General features: G+C 38.7%; 1 protein-coding gene across 2 annotated transcripts in view; it reads left to right on the top strand.

Moving 5' to 3' along the window:
* Positions 1-18,775, top strand: part of CDK14 (cyclin dependent kinase 14) — a 600,063-nt gene that overhangs the window by 541,929 nt on the left and 39,359 nt on the right. The gene's annotated exons all lie outside the window — the stretch shown is intronic.

The following is an 18,775-nucleotide window of genomic DNA, read 5'->3' as shown; positions in this document are numbered from 1 at the left end:
AATTTTTTTTTAATTACCTCAAAAAAATATCTTTTATATCTTTAGACAGTGCTGTTGTTTGACTGGAACCTTCTCCACTCTACCCCTCTTCCCGGTTCGGTCGTTAGTGGCTAGTGTTGACAACAGTGATAGCTAAAGCAACATTCATAATCCTGCTCACTTTTCTGCATTAGTAGAGAGAAAGGGGAGAAGTGGCTGGTTGGGCTGACCTCATGCCAGCCTCTGTCCATAAGCACTTCAATGAGGGGGACAATGGGCTGTCTTGATAGTTTCCAAAGGTGGACATGCAGCTGGAGACTCTGCCCTGCCTTTGCTAACCTCCCTGAGCTCCCCATACTCCCTAAGCTCTAAGCTCCAGACACTTCGCTATACACTTAGTATCACGTGTCCAAAAGAGCCTTTAAGCTTCCAAGGAGTTTACCTGGTTCCGCTGTGCAGACAGTAAGCGTAATGATACCCTGTTTGTCTCCTTTGCGGCTTCACAAACTTTTCCAGCCATTCCCCCCGGCTTCCTTTTTTTTCATACTGAACATCCTCCATATTCTGTCTTCTGTCTGCCTCCATTTTCCCTTCACTAAACACACATACTCTCACACACAAATGTACAAATCAATGAAGTTCCTTTCCCTCCACTTAAAAAAAATTACAATGCTTTGTTTCCCCAATTTCTCCGGACTACTTCAATCACATGCATGGATGTTGTTCAACCTGTACAGTCAAGTGAGTGTGGACAGGGCAGTCTGGTACAAGGCTAAGGGCATCCAGGGCTTATCACTTTTCAGTCCCTTAATAGCTGCATCACCTTCAGCCTCCCCACCCCCGACACATGCAGATCTTCCCTTGGTTTTAGCTCTTTTATTACTAGAAACTGCAAGTTTGACATTTTTTTTTCTTTTTTTTATTTCTCCTCAATACACAATACACATGCTCTTTCTCCAAGATAATTTTTGTATTAAGTAGGAAATTCAGCTAATACTGGCTACTAGATTAATGCTTTTAACACTAAAAATGTTGGTTCCACTAATTGCTTTCCATCATTCTCCCATGAGAGAATACTGTTGCCAGTCCCATGCTAAGTATTTTTATAAACCATCTTTGATGTAGAACCCAGTCAAGGGCTTTTTGAAAGTTTAAAGAAATTATGTGCCTGTTTATTTACCCTTTTAAATAACTTATAATGGTTGGTGAAACACACCTCTCTATATAAACCATGTTGCCTCTCCCCTGACAAACTATGTTTGCATACGTAATAATTATCTTACACTTTGTTGGAGATACCACCAACTTGCCACATATGGAGTGAGTCAGTGAGTCCCAGGATCCTAACCAAACTCTTTTATTCTCCTATAAAAATCTGGATAGATGCATAAATAATCCAGGTTAACATCCAACTCTGAAATTATTCTTCTTTGAGCATGTGTTATGGTTTGGATGTGAGGTGTCCCCCAAAAGCGCATGTGTAAGACAATGCAGGAAGGTTCAGAGGAGAAATGATTGGGTTGTAAGAGTCTTAACCCAATCAGTGACTTAATCTTCTTACAAAGATTAACTGAGTGGTACTGAAGTGGTAGGGTGTGGCTAGAGGAGGTGGGAATTGCCACATACTCCACCATATGATGTTCAACTTCACCTTGAGCCCCAGGAAATGGAGCCAGTCTTCTATGGACTAAGACCTCTGAAAACTGTGAGCCCTCAAATAAACTTTTTCTTCCTCTATATTCCTTCTGGTCAGATCATTTAGTCACAGCAGCGAAAAAGCTGACTAACACAGCATGATGATGCTTCATAGTTTTTGTTATTCTAATCTATGTTTCTAATTATGTTGAACCTTAAAATTACCATGTTCAACGTTCAACTAATCATTAGGAAGTCAGTCAAGAAATGAATAGAGACCTAGGGTTAAAAATGTATGTATCTATATCTATCCACATACGACGTACCTTGGGATCCTGAATAACATGTGAATAATAAAATGAAGCTATATAGTATAAAATAGAAATTTGTTTTAAAAGGACGTTTACAAAACAGAAAACAGTGCGCATACAATCATATTTCACTCACATGGAATTTTTCATTTCCAGCCCTCTAATCAGACATGAGGGTAGCTTCTTTGGTGGGTATGAAGTCTGAAGTAACAGTTGGCACCTGTTCCTCAGGGTAGAAGTGCAGTGCCCCTGTAAACATGGCAACAAAAGTCTAGTGAGCCACATGCCCACCCTCCAAGATGCTGTGTTGTCGAGGAGAAGATGGACGGCAGCCAGTGAGTCTGGCCAGGGTGATTAGGACTGCCATAAGGTGTCCCAGAAGTGTCTTGGGGTCATTGTAGAGGGGGTGTAGATAGAGCTGCTGGTGGGATGTCTTCCTCAGAAGTACTGTCTTATGTTTTTTTAAATTTTCCTTCATATCAATACAAGTGAATAAATGTTTATTCACTTCCTGCTATTTACCAGGCATTGGGCAAGGTAAGTGACCTGAGAGGGGGCCTGTAGACTAACAGCAACAACTGTTGAAATTCTACATAAAAACATGGTACACCATATGTGAAAATTTATGATGAAGGAGAGACCGGGGAAAATATTTCTCCCATCTTCTGAAACCCTTTTCAGAACATCTTGTTCACATTGGAAGCTTCAAGTTAAGAGGCAGTACCTTCAGCACATGTCAAAGACTAATTAATTCTTATCCCACCAGCTTCTGGGCATCGCCCATCCTCCAGAGTGGGCACAGCCAGACACCCAGAATTCCAGTGTGGAGGTGAACTGCAGGTGGACTGCACGTGGCATTCTGATAAGCCTTAGCATGTAGCTAATGCTTTTTAAAAAGGGCATGTGTTACAATCTCAGTGCCTTGTCAAACACACTCTACTCTGTTAGCAATTTTAGGCTGACAAAAGCTTGTTTGTGGCCGCATATCAGTCTCTACAGTTCTCTGCACTGTTTTTCCTGTGCCAGTTCAAAGTCTGATGATGACATTAAAAGCAGACATCTTGGTTTTATTAACTAGCTCCAAACTGTCTTATATGAACACTCTAACTAATTTCACTATATGGAATTAAATATGCCATATGGATGTGTTACGGTTGCCCTGATACATTCATTCTATTCCACTCCATTTCCCCCCTCTCCTTATTGACCCTATGCATCCAGATCTATAATGAAGGAAAAAAAAAAAAAACCTGATTGACTCAGAAAGTAGGGGATTGCAATGTAGTGATTTCATGCTCAGTTGTTGGCTAACAAGGCTCTATAGTTTTTATTGAGTGAGGCCTGGTGGCAGGAGGTGAAGAATTGTGTAGGGCCCAGCTGCCAGGGTTACCCGAGCAAGCTGCTTAAAGGGCTTCAGGGTTCCAAGTGGGAGGGGAATTGTCTCCTCCCAGCAGGTAAGGGATAGATCTGGACAGAGTCTGTTGTGTTCAAGACGCTGACTGGCCTGGCCAATTCATAAATCCAAAAAATTACAACATCTTATGGTTGGGAGGAAGTAGCAGGGACATTCAGTGGTACACGTAACCCTTTTAATGCCAGGATGTAATACCTCTTGCATGATGGCTATTTACAAGGGGACATTTTGTGTTTAAAGTATTTTTATTGTAATTCTCCTTTCCATGTCTCCTTTTAAATTAAAATAAGCTAGATCAACTAATGAAATATGTTCAGTGAAATCTAGCCAGTCCACTTGCTTTTGCTGCTTCTGTTTTCATATGTTATTTTTCTAACAGTTGGGAATTTCTTTTCATCTTGGTCTAAAAGAAATGGAAAGGCCTAAAGTTTATGTACTGGTTTGCACAGGCACATGCACACGCACATATCACTACTAAGTTTATACAACTTTTTAAAAATTTAAACCTTAGGATACAACAATTGTTGGTAAGTTGAATGGCCTGGTGAAGTTAGCCTTTACTCCATCAAAGAAAAGCATTTTGCTGAAGAGAACACAAAGGACAGTGTTGTTAAGAAAGCTGTCTTCTAGCATGTTAGAATTATTGTGCATGTGCTAAGTCCAAGGGAGTCCATGAAGGGCCTGTGCTTGAAGCCAGCCCCTTCTTATTTCTGTATATACTTAAAGATAGCACAATTACATCTTTCTAAAGAGTATTAGAATTTAGATTTTGATTCCATCATATCTTTCAAGTCATTAATCCAAATTAATTAGGTTTACTATAATAAACACAAGAACCATATTTCTTAATTATTGAACTCATTAATGTATAAGGTATCTTTATCATGTTAATGTGAAGAACTCCCTTCCGAAGGACACAGAAATTGTCAGTAATATTTCCTATGTAATGGCCACAATGTCCTGAGAATTGTCCATGAAACAGATATAATTTATTCATAAAACTGGAGTTCCCTTGTGAGGAATACTCCATATATTTTCGTATTTTTGCTGCTCTTGCTATATCCTGCCTCATGCCCACACCCCAGTCTTTAGGCTGTCTCATAGTTTGTAACTGAGAACTCAAAGTTCCAAAGTGAGTTTTATTTGCTAACAGTTACAAATCTAGCAGGAGCATCCTCATCACAGAATCATATACCTGATGTGCAATAGTCCTATTAAAAGTGGCTTTGAATCCAATCATCCTATCATCCATAATGAAACATAGTTCCACCTGTTAAAAGCCTGTGAAGTAGGAGACTGGATCTGATTTTCCCTAACTTAAGTTAAATAGCCATTTAAATCCACATTTTGCTTATTTTATTTCTCTGATCAATTTCTTTACAATGATATTGAAATAGTGTTTGCAATGCTTTTACAGAAACTTAAATAAAAACTGGTTTGGTAGGACAACCCATTAGAGGTGTGCATTTGATGCAGGAAGAGGAAAGCACATTCTCCCTCTGTTACAGGTTCACACCTCATAGATAGAAAAATCACCTTGTAGCTAAATAACACCGTGGTTGCTGAGATGGGGAGGAATCTCGTTTTGCCCAATTGTGATGAGACATAAGCTCAAAAAAAAACAAAAAGTGAAGTAGTCCAAAGAAATGAAAATTAGGGCCAACAGGAGTTGAAATAGTCCTTGTAATATGTAGACTTAGTTAGAGTTAGACCCATGCATTGTGTGTGTTTGGCATTATAGTGTTCTTAAATGCAACCAGTAGACTTTTGTTCGCCATATAAACCCGTCATTCTTTCCTTGAGTGGTTGCAACTTCTTTAAAACCTCACAGAAAAATTATAGCTCCCCATATAGACCACATTTTCATGTAGTGTTTTGTCTTGTGAATTGTGGTAGGATCTTTTGGTCTCCAAAGATAAATAGCAACTTAATAGAAATTTAGAATATGGTAGGGGACTATACCAAGTAGCATTTCCATTTGGGAATCATGATTAGTAGAAATTCTGCTTTTTTCCTCCCCCCCTCTCTCATTTTATCACTGAATCACAATCTTGCAATGTAGAAAATTCACATGATGAGTAAGAATCCATTATATTACATTTTCAGGACTATTTGTACATATATCTTAGATACTTAGCAAGACTACATGGATGTAGGACGTTTTCTTTAACTTTGACATTCCTCTAACTCATTCATTTAATCATTTCTGTTGCGGTTGTGCTTCATTCATAACGCATGTGAAAATTGCTTGCAGAATTTTCCCCAAACAACCTATACTTATTTTAAAAACAGATTCACCACTTTTCCAATTTGCAATTCATTCATCAAATAATTGAGTAACTGCTGTGTACTAGAGCTATAAACCTTAATTAGTTATTATTACTGTGCTTAAGGAACTGAAAATTGAGCAAGAGAGATGTACATGTAAACAGATCAGTTTAGTACAGTATAGGTGGGATGTGAGACAGTCCAGGTGTGAAAAATGTGAAGTAACTAAGGTTGGCCAGCACAAAAATATTAACACTGCAGCACATACATGTGGGAAGCATTGTCAACAGCACTTGCCTTACTTGCTTGTGGGAATGATGACCTTTTGTAATGACTACACAGCCTAAGGGTTGAGTTCCATTTTTCCACATGTCAAAATTAGAAAGAAGCCCTAAACAGTTGATAAATAAATCCAAGTTTTGCTCTACAAAGCACAGGGAAGGATGATGTGTCTGCCAGAGATGTGTGTGAAGGGATGGCATGGGGCTCTGAGAGGCCTCCACCCACTGTCAGGCTACTAGGAGAGGAGGTAGAGGAGGCACAGAGCCCAGCATGGTCTGAGTCACAGATTCTTCCAGACAGATGCAGAGATTGGGGTTAGAGAGCCAACAAGAAGCTCTAGACAAAGAAACTTGACTCCTAGGCAGGGAAACTTTCAACCTCCCGCAGCAGACAATAAGTACAGTTGTGTCCCTGAGCCAGGAAAAGGGACACTAGGGAAGAAGCTCAGTTTAAATACTGTTTTAAATAACATTTATCAAGGAAGAGATTTCTGATTTTAATGTTATCATTTGTTCATTGTGAAATATTGGGAAAGCATGACAATAAATCCCTTTGAGACCCAACACCTCCCAAGCAATTTGGTTAACATTTGGCATAAATCTTTTCAGGTTTGTGTTGGTTTTGTTTTTGGTTTGCCTTTTCTTTTCTTCTTTTTTAAAAAATTGGATTCAAAAGTTTTATAATGTTTTTCCCAACTTACTAAATCACAAATATTTTCCCTTATCATCAAATACTGTCTTGCAAAATCACTCTTTTTTTTTTTTTCTTGGTACCAGGAATTGAACTTAGGGGCACTTTACCACTGATCCACATCCCAGTCCTGTTTTATATTTTACTTAGAGACAGGGTCTCACTAAGTTCCTGAGGCTGGCTTTGAACTTGCAAAACTCGTGCCTCAGCCTCCCAAACTTTTGGGATTACAGGTGTGTGCCACCATATCTGGCAAAAAGCCACTCCTAATGGTATATTCCATATTATGAATGTACTACTGTAGTCTTTAGCCAGCCTGTCTACATTAATGTTGTTTCCAACTTAAAACTATTATCTTTCATATCGCAATGATCTCTGTATATAAATCCTTCCATGTGTTGCTAACTATTTTCTTAAGACAAGTTACCAGAAATTTTACTCAATAAAAATTCAAGCCAAACTGTATAGATAATTAAGGTTGCTGATATTTATTGCCACATTTAAATCACTACTTTAGAAAAGTGACATAGTGTAGTAGGGTGCAGTGTGGGTGAAAGATTCTATGAGAAACTATTCAAGTCTAGCTGTGAAGAAAGATGGCTTGTTAGGTTGGCCTGGGTTCAAATGCTGGACCCTATCACTATGTAACCTCAGTCAAATAAACGAGTCTCTCTTCCTGGTTTCTTCCTGTATAAGGAGATAGTTCACATGAAGGAATAAGGGAAGCTCCCTGCACTCCACAGCTTATGTTATTCAGCTAGTTGTTGTTAGTATTATGATTTTTGATGAGGTCCTAGGTTAAGTTAATGAGAGGATACAATACGTAGAGAAAGCCAGGTGACAAATCAGCAGGACTCAGTGACCTATTGGCTATATTGGCCAAAGGCCAAAGCTAAGTCAAAGCTTTTAATCCTGGAGGATCGGATCTTTGAGTGATGGAGATGGTCTCTGGCTTTGGCCATCTGAAGCAGACACAGCAGGAGATGGACACAAGCTGATGCCTGTGGGTTACCGTTTAGAGACTCAGGAAGGGCATGTTGATTTGGGAGTGATCAGAAACCACCTGTTGGTGTACAAGGGGGGTGGACTTCCAGGAGCAAAGAGGGTAGAGATAGCGGGGTGCAGGATCCTGAACACTAGAGGTAAGTGGAGTTAGGGAAGCGGGTGAAGGACAGGAATACAGACCAGTCAAGGAGATGGAGAAGATGCCATTGCAGATGTGGACAGAGAACTAGAGTTGTAGGAACCATGGGAGGATAAATGTCACAAAGGACCCTGCAGTCAGCCATGCCCGATGACAGAAGACAGAGCTTGAATTTTGTTTGTGTTTTCCATGATGGCTCTCCTGTTAATTTTTCTTCTGGATTCTTAGAACATTGGGAATTTACTCATTATGCTTTCTTGGTCACTTTCAAATGCAACTTAGAAACCTTTTCTATTCTGTAAGTTACATTTTATGAAAATTGGTGCAGCAGTTGGTCCTCTAATGCACCCTGTTACAGATCCATGTTTCTTTTTCATTATTCTCATCAGCCCAGTTGCCTAAGCATTTGGTTCATGTAGCCATTAAAAACTCATGAACAAAAATGTTGTAAAATAAACAAGACTGCAGTATTTTGTGCAATAATCACTTGCCAAATCTTGCCTTTGAAACCAAAGCCATTTTTGTGTCACTGAAGTATAGTGAAATGATCTATAAACAAGGTTTCTGTTGGGTTTATATATTAAAACAGATGAAATCATTTTGAATAAAATGTGTTAAAAGCATTTACTTCCCAGCTCAGACCAAGTTTGAGCCAAAAAAATATCTGTCGTTCTTCCAAAATTTAAAAAACAAAACTGAGTTTTGATCCTGTGTTCATTTGCTGGGTGAACCTAGAAGAATATTTTCTCAGAACTAAAAACTCAATCACTAATGTAAATCATTTCTTATTTCATTTTATTTTGTACAGGTTGTATTTCCCTAGTCATTTCTCTGTGCTTAGGATGCAAGGCTTAACATACAGGCAGTCATTTCTCACCTTCTAACTTTCTGGGTAACTCTCACTGGAATTGGCCCCCAGGTCTCTCCATTACTAGTTTCCTGCTACTGATGCTTCCCATCACCTTTGGAGTACAGTTTATTTTGTTGTTGTTTTTTTTTAATTTAAATTGAAGTGCAGTTTCCCTGCAGGCCTAGTCTATCTAACTTTGCATTAAATCATCCTGATGGTGATTTTTTTCCAAAAAAAAAAAAAAAACATGTCATCCATCGAGTGATTTTTAAATCTCTTCTTTAAATTCAGCTTAAATTGTCTTTTTTCCCCCTCCTGTTTTCCATTATTTCTTGGGTGCCCAGCACAGCACTGAGCCCAGATGGATTCTTTGTAATAGCTGTTTGACAACGATTTGAAGGAGGGAATGAGGAGATCCTTTTTTCCTCTCTTGCCTACAGCTGCTCTCAATATGGCTCATCATGACTGAAAGGAAATGAATAAAGATGAGTTATCTGAACCGAAAATCAGCCACAGAGCAGAAGCAATTCGTATTCCCCATCCCACCACGAATCCAGCGGGGGAAAGGAAGTCATTGCCATCGTTTATTTATTCATATATTTTTAATGGTGGGAGGATTATTTTTTAAATCTCATACCTTTGAGTAGTGGCCATTTGGAGCATTAGTGAAAAGCCATATGGTTTCAAATGAGATCCCATCACATTCTGTGCATTTGAAACCATTTATGCTGTGCCTCTTGGCACAGCCCACGCTTGGAGCACGAGCAGACCCATGAAAACTCTGTAGACAAAACTAAAGAACATGCAAATAGCATTTAAAGAACTGATGGTGGCTTGAAATACCATTTTTGGATGGGCCTTCATTTGGATGATACAATCTATATTTTCTTTTAAGCAGCTATCATTTCCATATTTTGTATCTCTAGTGATTAATATCAATCTTTGTGATTTTGGTATAATAGGTACTCAGAAACATTTCAAACAGGGAATCGGGGAAGAAATGTTTTGAATTTGGGTCCAGATCACGATAAAGGTTCCTTAGAGAAGTTGCTGAATAACATGTCTCATGTTTCCTCTTTCTCTATAAGAAGAATGTGTGTGAATACGAAAGGCAGATTTTAGCTAAAATCATCTCATGCCTCCTGAGACTTTGGGATATGTACACCTGAACTCTAGCAGTGGTGAGCTTTTGTTCATGATGAACCAGAGGCTCACTGTAGCTGGTCCTTATGACTTCTAGTTGCTCTTCATATTCACACATACCTGGATTCAAATCCCAGCAATGCTCCTTCTTGCTGTGCATTCAGAGACAAGAGACCAAGTCTCCCCCAGGCTCATTTGCTTCATTTCCAAGTAAGTTCGGTAACTCTGATTTTAGAAAGCTGACAAAGCTGCTGTTGAAAGTTAATGAGAGAGGAAAGAAGTCAAATGTGTCATATTACCTGAGAGGCATTGAGGTGTTGTAGCCTGGCCGATGGGAGTTCTGGTTCCAGAATCAACGTCTGAGTCTGAATGCCTGCCAGCTTTCACGCTTAACCCTGTGGCCCTGGGAAAATTGCCTCTGTTTCCTCATCTAGACCGCAGTGTCATCTCTCCTGCCCCATTGACTTGTGAGGAGAAGTGACTGGGATGATGCGTCTGAGGCACTTAGATCAGCACCTGCCTGACACATAGAAGGTGCCCAGATTTCTCATATATTGACCTTGCAGGAGGGGGAGGGGGAGCAGGTGGCACCAATGTCTGTAATTCTCTCGTGTCTGAACAAGCAAGAAGTGGGAGCTGCTCATTTCCCTGCCACCCAGCATGAAGCCCATTCCATGGTGTGTGTTCTTAGTTGGATAACACAGCCTCGGAAGCTTCCGGTCTGTTGCTTACCATCTGTGAGGCTGATGTGCTTCTCCAAAGCCATGGGGCCTTCCAAAGCTCCCAAGAAACTTTCTCGTCATGTCCATTTGCCAAACGCAAGAATTTTTTGACATCTGGATAGGCTATCCTACTTCTGGATTCATCAAATCAGAGGTGTGACTTGGTCACAATTTTTACATTAATGGGACATGAAATGATTCCCATTTTCTAATTTCCAAGAAGTTTTCCCTGCAAGTGCCCTTTCAACGATAAATTAAATCATCCTGAAAATTGCCATGGAAAAGGAAGTATGTGAGAGGCTATCCTAGAGCAGGTGTGTGGGCAAATGATCCTTCTGCCCTGACAGATGTGAAGAACTGAAAGGCAGAGAGTGGGCACGTTTCTCCAACCCAGTTACAGTCAGGTCACAGTGGGTGTTTAATGCCCTGGCTGTCTGGGGTCAACTTAGAAAAATTAGGTTCTTAAACTTAAGGTCTCCAAAAGAAACTGGAAGTTCCGACATATTGTCCTGGTGTGCCTTTCCTAGGAGAAGAAAACTATTAATACTTGTGAGCACTTTTTTAATACTGGAAAATGTAATGTGCTGCTGATAGAAAAAGACCTATTTCAATTTTGTGTTTCATGGTAATAGAACAGTACAGAGCCGATACTTCGGAAACTAGGTCCTAAAAGCGCCCTTCTAATGAAAAACAGCACTGCTTGGAAAAAAAGTATATTTTCTGACATCTTTATATTTCTTTCCACTGAAAACAGAGAAAATGATGGCTCGGTATCATGGCAAGGGAATTTTGTGTTTTTTAACTGAAAACAAATTATAGAGATAGTTTTACCAAGAAAAGGGAAGGTGGTTAGAAGATGCAGAACTGAGTTACTTCTGACTGAGCACATTTAATAGCATCATAGCCACAGATTAGTCTACTAACTGAGGGGCCCAACAGGCCCTGCTACTGTCTATTGTTATGTTTTAAGGTAACAGCCCCTTTCTGCCTATTGCCTCAGTGGTGAAAAATAAATCATTCTAAAGAGAGGAATATTTAGCAGCATGAGAATCATGAACCCTCAGAAATTTGCTATCTGAAACCTAAAATTGATCTAATTATCAATTACTCATAACCAATTATTCAGAGTCCATGTTATCTAAAGCATTGTCCCACCTCAACTATCTAGACAGGTGGGGACAGAGGAGAAGTGGAATGGGTCTATATGCTCAAGAACACAGAAACTGCAGTGAGAAGGAAGGGAAAAATTCAGGCAGAAGACAGAAGTCACAGCTGTGCATCACACTGAAGGGTCTTCCAGAGACAGACTGGGGGACCAAACCTGGATAAGCAGCCAGTACAGCAGGTGCCTAGTGCAGCTTGGTAGCGGAGCCTGGAGAATGCCAGTGGTGCTGTCGAGCAGCTTCGGCCACGGTGTGAGGCAGATTAGCAGTCCAGCAGTAGGCCAGGAGAGGTCTGATAAGCTCTGGTTTCCCTCTGGTTTCCAGCTTCTTGACCCTATAGCTCTATTTAAATCCATGAGCTTAGTGGGAAGACATTTTTATTTTTACCCTGTTTAACGGCCAAGATCAGAATGCAATAAGGCTACTCCTCAAGAGATATTGATGACATTTAGAAATGACATCTACCCTATAATGGGAAAGTGAGATTGAAATTAAAGGTAATAGAGAGAAAGGGGCCTTCTGCCTTCTTCAAATCTTCAGCAAATTCCACTGAAGCCCTCTGTTGTGAGCTGAAATTCAGCTGAAGGTGGCCCCTTCCAGCAGGTGGGGAAAGCACCAGAGCTCAGGACCCTGAGGGTACAAGTACCACCCTCACCCTATAATTTACTGGAATTTTGGGTACTGTGGATTGCTGTGGGCTGATAAATTGGCAGAGTCCTTACTAGTCTTACCCACACTGAAAAAGCAGAAAAATCCCAGGGTAATGCATGTTACCTGAACTCCTTCTACTATATTCTGTATTTGGTGTTTCCTTTCTTCATTTACCATATTACAGTGTATTTAACATCTGCTTGTATGCATAAATGTTGTGGGCTTCACAGAGTACAAGGTGTCACTACAAAATAATGTGATTTTTCTTACAGACCATATGGAAGACATCCACACTTCTTTATTTTGTAATTGTATCACACGTTTTATGTGTTTAGGCCACAGTTCATTTATCGTGTGGTTCAGGTGATCTCACAAATTCATATATAATACTAAAGATAAGTTGTCATCTGTCTCCAAAATCACTGATCTCCAAGAGTTCACAGTCTGGTTGGGGAGGGTGATATGGGAATAAACCACAGAAAGACAAGGCACAAGAAAAACAACATGAAGAGATGTGGTCAGCTCGTGTTGAAATTCTGAATGGGAGACAATTCTTCTGACTTGGAAGACTCAGGGTGGAGGTGGCATTTGATCTGGTTCAGAGCCAGTTGGTAGAATTATGAATGACATGGTGGACAGAAAGGATTCAGGCATGAGTGATCTGGTGCAGAATCAGTGCTGAGACAACCAGAGCTGGTCTCAAGGGCAGCACTGGCTGGGTTTTCTTAGAAAGGCTCAGTGGAAACCAGCAAAACCGAATTTTCTTCTTTTAGAAATCAATATATTTTCTGTATAATTTACAATATATCCTGAGAAAACTTTTACCTGTGGAGGTTCCTGAAATTCAAGGTGTATTTCTCAGAGTGGCACATTGTTTACAAATGCCAGAGCAAAGTGAGACAGAACTTTATGTCTCCATTTTAGGTAATGGCACACACTGTTTCCACAATAGGATCCTATAAGACTATGATGTGACGGTACGCAAATCATGCTCTTATAATAAATCATCAAACTCATTATTGTAATTATACTCTTTTATTTAAAATACTAATTTTAACTGTTTCAAAAACAATTTTAAGTCAGACAACTTCTATGTAATAAATAAAACCCAATGAGTCTAAAATGACTTTTAAAAATATAAGATGTAATTCTAAAATTAAACGTTACTGAATACTGAAACTAAAGGCTATGACACTGCTAAACTCTACTTGGTATTCACCACATGGCTACAACATAATAAATAAAATATTAGTCTCAGTTTTTCCCCTCAATTTGTGAGTCAATAATTTCTGTTAACAGTTCATAAAAATGGCATGTCAACATGAAGTCTAACTACATTTTAATATGACACTAACATCATAAAATCTACCCAGAAGTCAAGAAAGCAAAAGAACTATTATTCTTCCTCCTTTAAGCTTGATACTTAGGAAAGATGAACTTTTCTCTTGGTATCTCAAATGTTTCCTATTTTTTAAACCCATGAAAGATGGGCACAAAAAAGAGATCACTGCCTTCTTTGGAAGAACAGTGGCATCAGTGTGACAGGTTTGCTGCAAGACTCTCTGTGGAAGATCGCATGCCACACAGAACACTGGATTATATAAATGCAAACAACACCAGCCTTCTTTCATAAGAGTATCTTCTCAAAGCAGCCCAACAACATCCAGAATCAATATTTCCAAAACCTTTGTCCATATTCCACAGCCCAGAGCTAACCTCGCTCAGCGGAGTCCCTCTATACCTTTTTATTCTTTGCCTCTTTTGCAAAAGACATCGCATTGGAGTTAATTGATTTCTTTCAGCACCGATTTCTCTCAAAATAACCTTTTTGTTTTAATGAGTACTTTTATTTTTTATATTAAATATTTCTTCTTCAGTTATTCCTAGTAATCGTTTAAGCCTTGTGTTGAAGGGAAGTGACCGTTAGAGTGATAGACCTAAATTCCATTCACTTTCTTTAAAGGCTTCATGGCAGGTAGGAGCAGAAGGGAGAGTTGGAAGGTCGGAGACTGACTGACCCAAAATCCAAGCTTGGGGAATGCTTCAGGGAGGTGCCGGTTAAAGAGCAAGTGGGAGACTGAGAGGGAGAAACTGCACTGGGCAGGGGCAGGAGGGAGCAGAAACCAGGCCCACCTGTAGCTTAGGGCTCTTTGGGTCAAGTCCCAGCTGTACCACTGACTGTAACCTGGAGAGCTTGCTCACCCTCTCCTTTATCAAATGGAGAGAAGAAAGTAATAATGATAATTATATCTACCTCATAGGGTCATTGTGAGGATTACATTAAATGGATTTAATTAATACATAGGAAGCACATAGTAAGTCATCAATAAACTTTAGTCATCATTATAATAGTTTTAGGTCTTTTGGGAGTGGAAACATATAGTCAAGAGGGGATAACCTCAGCTTTGGATGTGCAGGGCTGCCAGTGCAGTTCCAGACTCCTTTCTCTGCGGGTTGTTGTGGTCCTTGAGTGCAAAATGCTATAAATCATGCATTCGGGGTATTTACATAGTGGCTTCTCAGGTATCTCTATCTTAAAAAAAAAAAGAAAAAAGAAAAAAAAACTTGCCTGTCTCTAAATTAGCATCTTTGTGACTCATTCACACAGCTCCCAAAAGTGATGACAGGAATTTCTCCCTGAACAACGAGGTGTTTAGTCAGATTTTAATAAATGTGTTATACAAGCCAACAATAGGTGAAAGCAGAAAAAAAAAAAAAATCTTCTTGCTGGCCTGTAATTCTGTTATCCCCTTCTTCTTCATGGTCACTCTCTTGCTGATCCAGTCAATCTGGAATGAATTGAGAAAAGGAAGTACCCAGGTCCTTTAAAAGTCAGTGCAGTTTGATGAAACTGCCAGCAGTATTGGAATTATTGTTCCTGATACCCAGTCATGGACTTTAACTGGAGGACAATACCACTTTAGTTATTCTAATTTATTTTTATTAAAATTTCTATTAAAAGAAAATAAATATTTTTAAAAATTATTTTAAGTGCTTTTAAGTGCCAAATTATAATCATATACATTTATGAGGTATACGATGATTTTATATATATATATATATATATACACACACACACACACACACACACACACACACACCACACACACATACACAGTGTGGTGTGATTATATTAAGCTAATTCTTCCTCATCTATCATTGCTTATAATGTGACATTTGAAACTTACTCGAATTTTGAAATATACAACACATTGTTATTGACTGTAGTCACCCTACTATGCAATAGATCTCTACACTTACTAATTGTCTAGTTGAAAATTTGTATCCTTTGATCAACAACTCCCCATTCCCTCCCCTCCCTTACCTTCTGATAATATTCTGAATTAATGAGGAGTAAAGGGATTCATATGATAAAAATTTTAGATAAATGGAGCTTGCAACTTTAGGTGCACAAACCACTTGTTAATTGCAATCATTTTTTTAAAAAGATGGATAGTAGGGAACTGATTAAGGTTTTGGGTTGCAAAAGGATTAGCTTAAGTATTGCATATAACAGCTACCATATTGTACTTATATTGTCTAAGTCTTACTTCCTCTCATTTAGGAATTGTTAGATAAATTAAAATAATCTACCTCATGGGGTAGACAGAAGGATAGATTGGTAAAAGTGGCAGATAGAGTATGACATTATTTACATAGCAGAATATTGAAAACATACTGTGTCCAATAAAAGGGAAATGGTTGAATAAATTACAAAATAGCCATATGATGTTCATTAGCTTAATAAACCATTTCTTCACTGGTGTAAAAGTGACTATAGTCAGTTGAGATCCAAAGCTATGAGAAATTCTTAGCTTTGTGGAGTGGTGATAAAAATTGTAAATAAAAAAAAAATATATATATATATATATATATGTGTGTATATATATATACACACACATATATATATAAATATTTAAATAAATAAATATGTAAATAAATATATATATTATTGTAAATAAATATATATGTGTATATATATATATATACACATACATGCGCACACACACACACACACACACACACACATATATATATATAGTTTATTTGCCTCACTGTATATACATATTATTCATCCTCACAACAACCCTAAAAGAGTTAGTATTATTATTTTCATTTTACATGAGGCTAATAGGGCAAAGTAAAATTAAGAAGTATGTAAGTATGTCCAGGGGATATAGCTCAGTTGGTAGAGTGTTTATTCGCATGCACAAGGCCCTGAGTTCAATCCCCAGCACCACAAAATAAATAAAAGAAGAAGAAGAAGCATGTCCACTTAGTAAGTAGCCAGGCTTAGAGACATGATAAAGGAATTTGGGAATATGTTTGCAGTTTGGGAGTCGGGTAGATGAAAGATGGCTCCTCCAACTCCCACCAAGCTCTGTGCTTTCCTAGCCAAAGGTATAGAGGCTTGCCTGGGTTGCAGATGATTAAAATACACCATCATCACACTGTTGGCATAATAGCAGCTGGCCCAAAATGCAAATGGAAACCTCTACCCTCAGAGTGGAAAGGCTTCAGATACGACGACTGGAGGCAGATGATTCTGCACATCCAGTATCCAATTGCAGACTATTTCCGCCTGCCTGTTCTTCGCTGCCTGCCTTTATTGAACACAAACTGTGACGTACTGAAGGAATCCAAGATAAATTTGTAAAACATCATGTCAGACCCTTTCTAGTCCCAGTATCCCCTGGTGATTCAAGGTTGGGGTCTAAAAAATAGAACAGAACAGAGAAGAGGAAGCAGACACCAACTTGCCACGGATATGTGTAGAGTGAAGGAGATATTTTTGTTTAAAAGACAGACAGCTGAGAAACAGTTATTTGATCCCTGCTGCTTGAGGGACAGTAGGGAAAGAAAGGTATTTTTGTGATCGCTCTTCAGAGTTCCCTATGCAGCTGGTTCATACAGTCACAACAGAAACCCGAGCTCTAATAATACATTGCAACCAACCACAGTTATGTTACAAGCATTATGCACAGTTGTAACTAACATTCAGCTTCCCTTTGATTACTTCCAGGCCTGTGACATTTAGATTGCTACACATTTCTTCCAACCTCAGACAACTCACAGACTCAATAGCATACACCTAATAATCGTGTGCTGACATAGAAACGGGGAGGCATTGGTACCAGTTACCTGTCTTTCATCACATTTAGGGTGATAGAGTGGATGAGAACCTTATTAGGAGTCCAAAGACATGAATTTTGGACTTAAATTTAACCTTGTCACCAACTAGCTGTGACCTTGAACATGTCACCTAATCTCTGTGAAACCTCTGGTTCCCTTCATGTGAAATAAGACTGGAGCTTTGAGTCGCCAGGACCCCTTTTAACTTCAATATTCTATGCCCAGTCATCAGTGAGTTCTGGCTAATAATAGTCTCTAAAAGGTGTAGCGCTTATCACATTCCACAGAGTAAAGTCAGAGAAGACTAGGAAGGGCACATCTCAGATGTATTTAATGTTTACCTGTCAACTGGGACTGGCTCACGTAGTTCTTTCTGCATCTAAGCCATGATTGACTTTTCTGAAAGGGAAAGGAGAATGTTAACCTATATTTGACTATTTTAAATGCCAAATGCCTTTGCACTATTTTTATTTATAGTCATCTCTGTCATTATCACTATCAGAGTTTGTCTTTATAGCATTATTGAGAAATATAAACATGAATTTTTTTTTTAAATCTCACCTCAGTCTTTGGTATACTGAATTTTATTTAATTGCTGCATTCTTAAAAGTGAGTAATTTGTAGGCTTGTTTAGTAACTGTAGACTTCTTAAGCAACCTAACAGAGTGTTAAAGAGCAGTTTTGTGTTTCCTTCTACTTGTGTTTGTGGGTACCCTTCACTGTTGCCTAAACCGAGCTCCAGAAAACCAGCTATCATGAATGTGGACTGTTTGCCAAATGCCTGTTTCCCTAATAGTGACAGCCTTATGTGTACAAAGTCCCATATAGAAAGACTTATGAAATGCATCTCTTGATTTCTATATATATATATAAATTTTTTCACAGAAATGTAACAAATTCATGTAGTCAAATCATGGGGATGGATGTGTATTTGGTAGCTTGAGCTGGCTGTCCTGACAGGCTCTGTGTGTCTTCTGTGAAAGACCAAATATCACCCCAGTGGACCTGACCTAGTTGAACATAAATGCACCATTGAGGAGCAGCTGGCTTCAGAATTAATAAAAGTTATAAATAAATTGGATGGCCTTGTGAAGAGGCTAAACTTGAAGTGTCTTTTAATTAATTTTTTTTTTAAAAGCAGTGCAGCAGCCTTTAACTGCCATACTGATCCGTGAACTGAAATTGTTTTGTAGAAGGCAATTGAATTATTCATATTTTGCAAGATTAGAAAATGTATTTAACCTATAATGGAATTGAGCAAGAAGATATTTTTAAAAATCTCAGTAGGAACAAAAGAAGTCATATTGTCTGTATTTGCTGATGACACTATCTTGTATATGGAAAACCTTAAAGACTCCACCAAAAAAACTATTAGAACTGATAAATAAAT

Source organism: Spermophilus citellus (genome assembly GCF_964194105.1).
Source record: "Spermophilus citellus genome assembly, chromosome: 3".
NCBI classification, from domain to species: domain Eukaryota; kingdom Metazoa; phylum Chordata; class Mammalia; order Rodentia; family Sciuridae; genus Spermophilus; species Spermophilus citellus.
The sequence above is the reverse complement of the archived record's forward strand: the minus strand, read 5'-3'. Positions and strand labels throughout refer to the sequence as shown.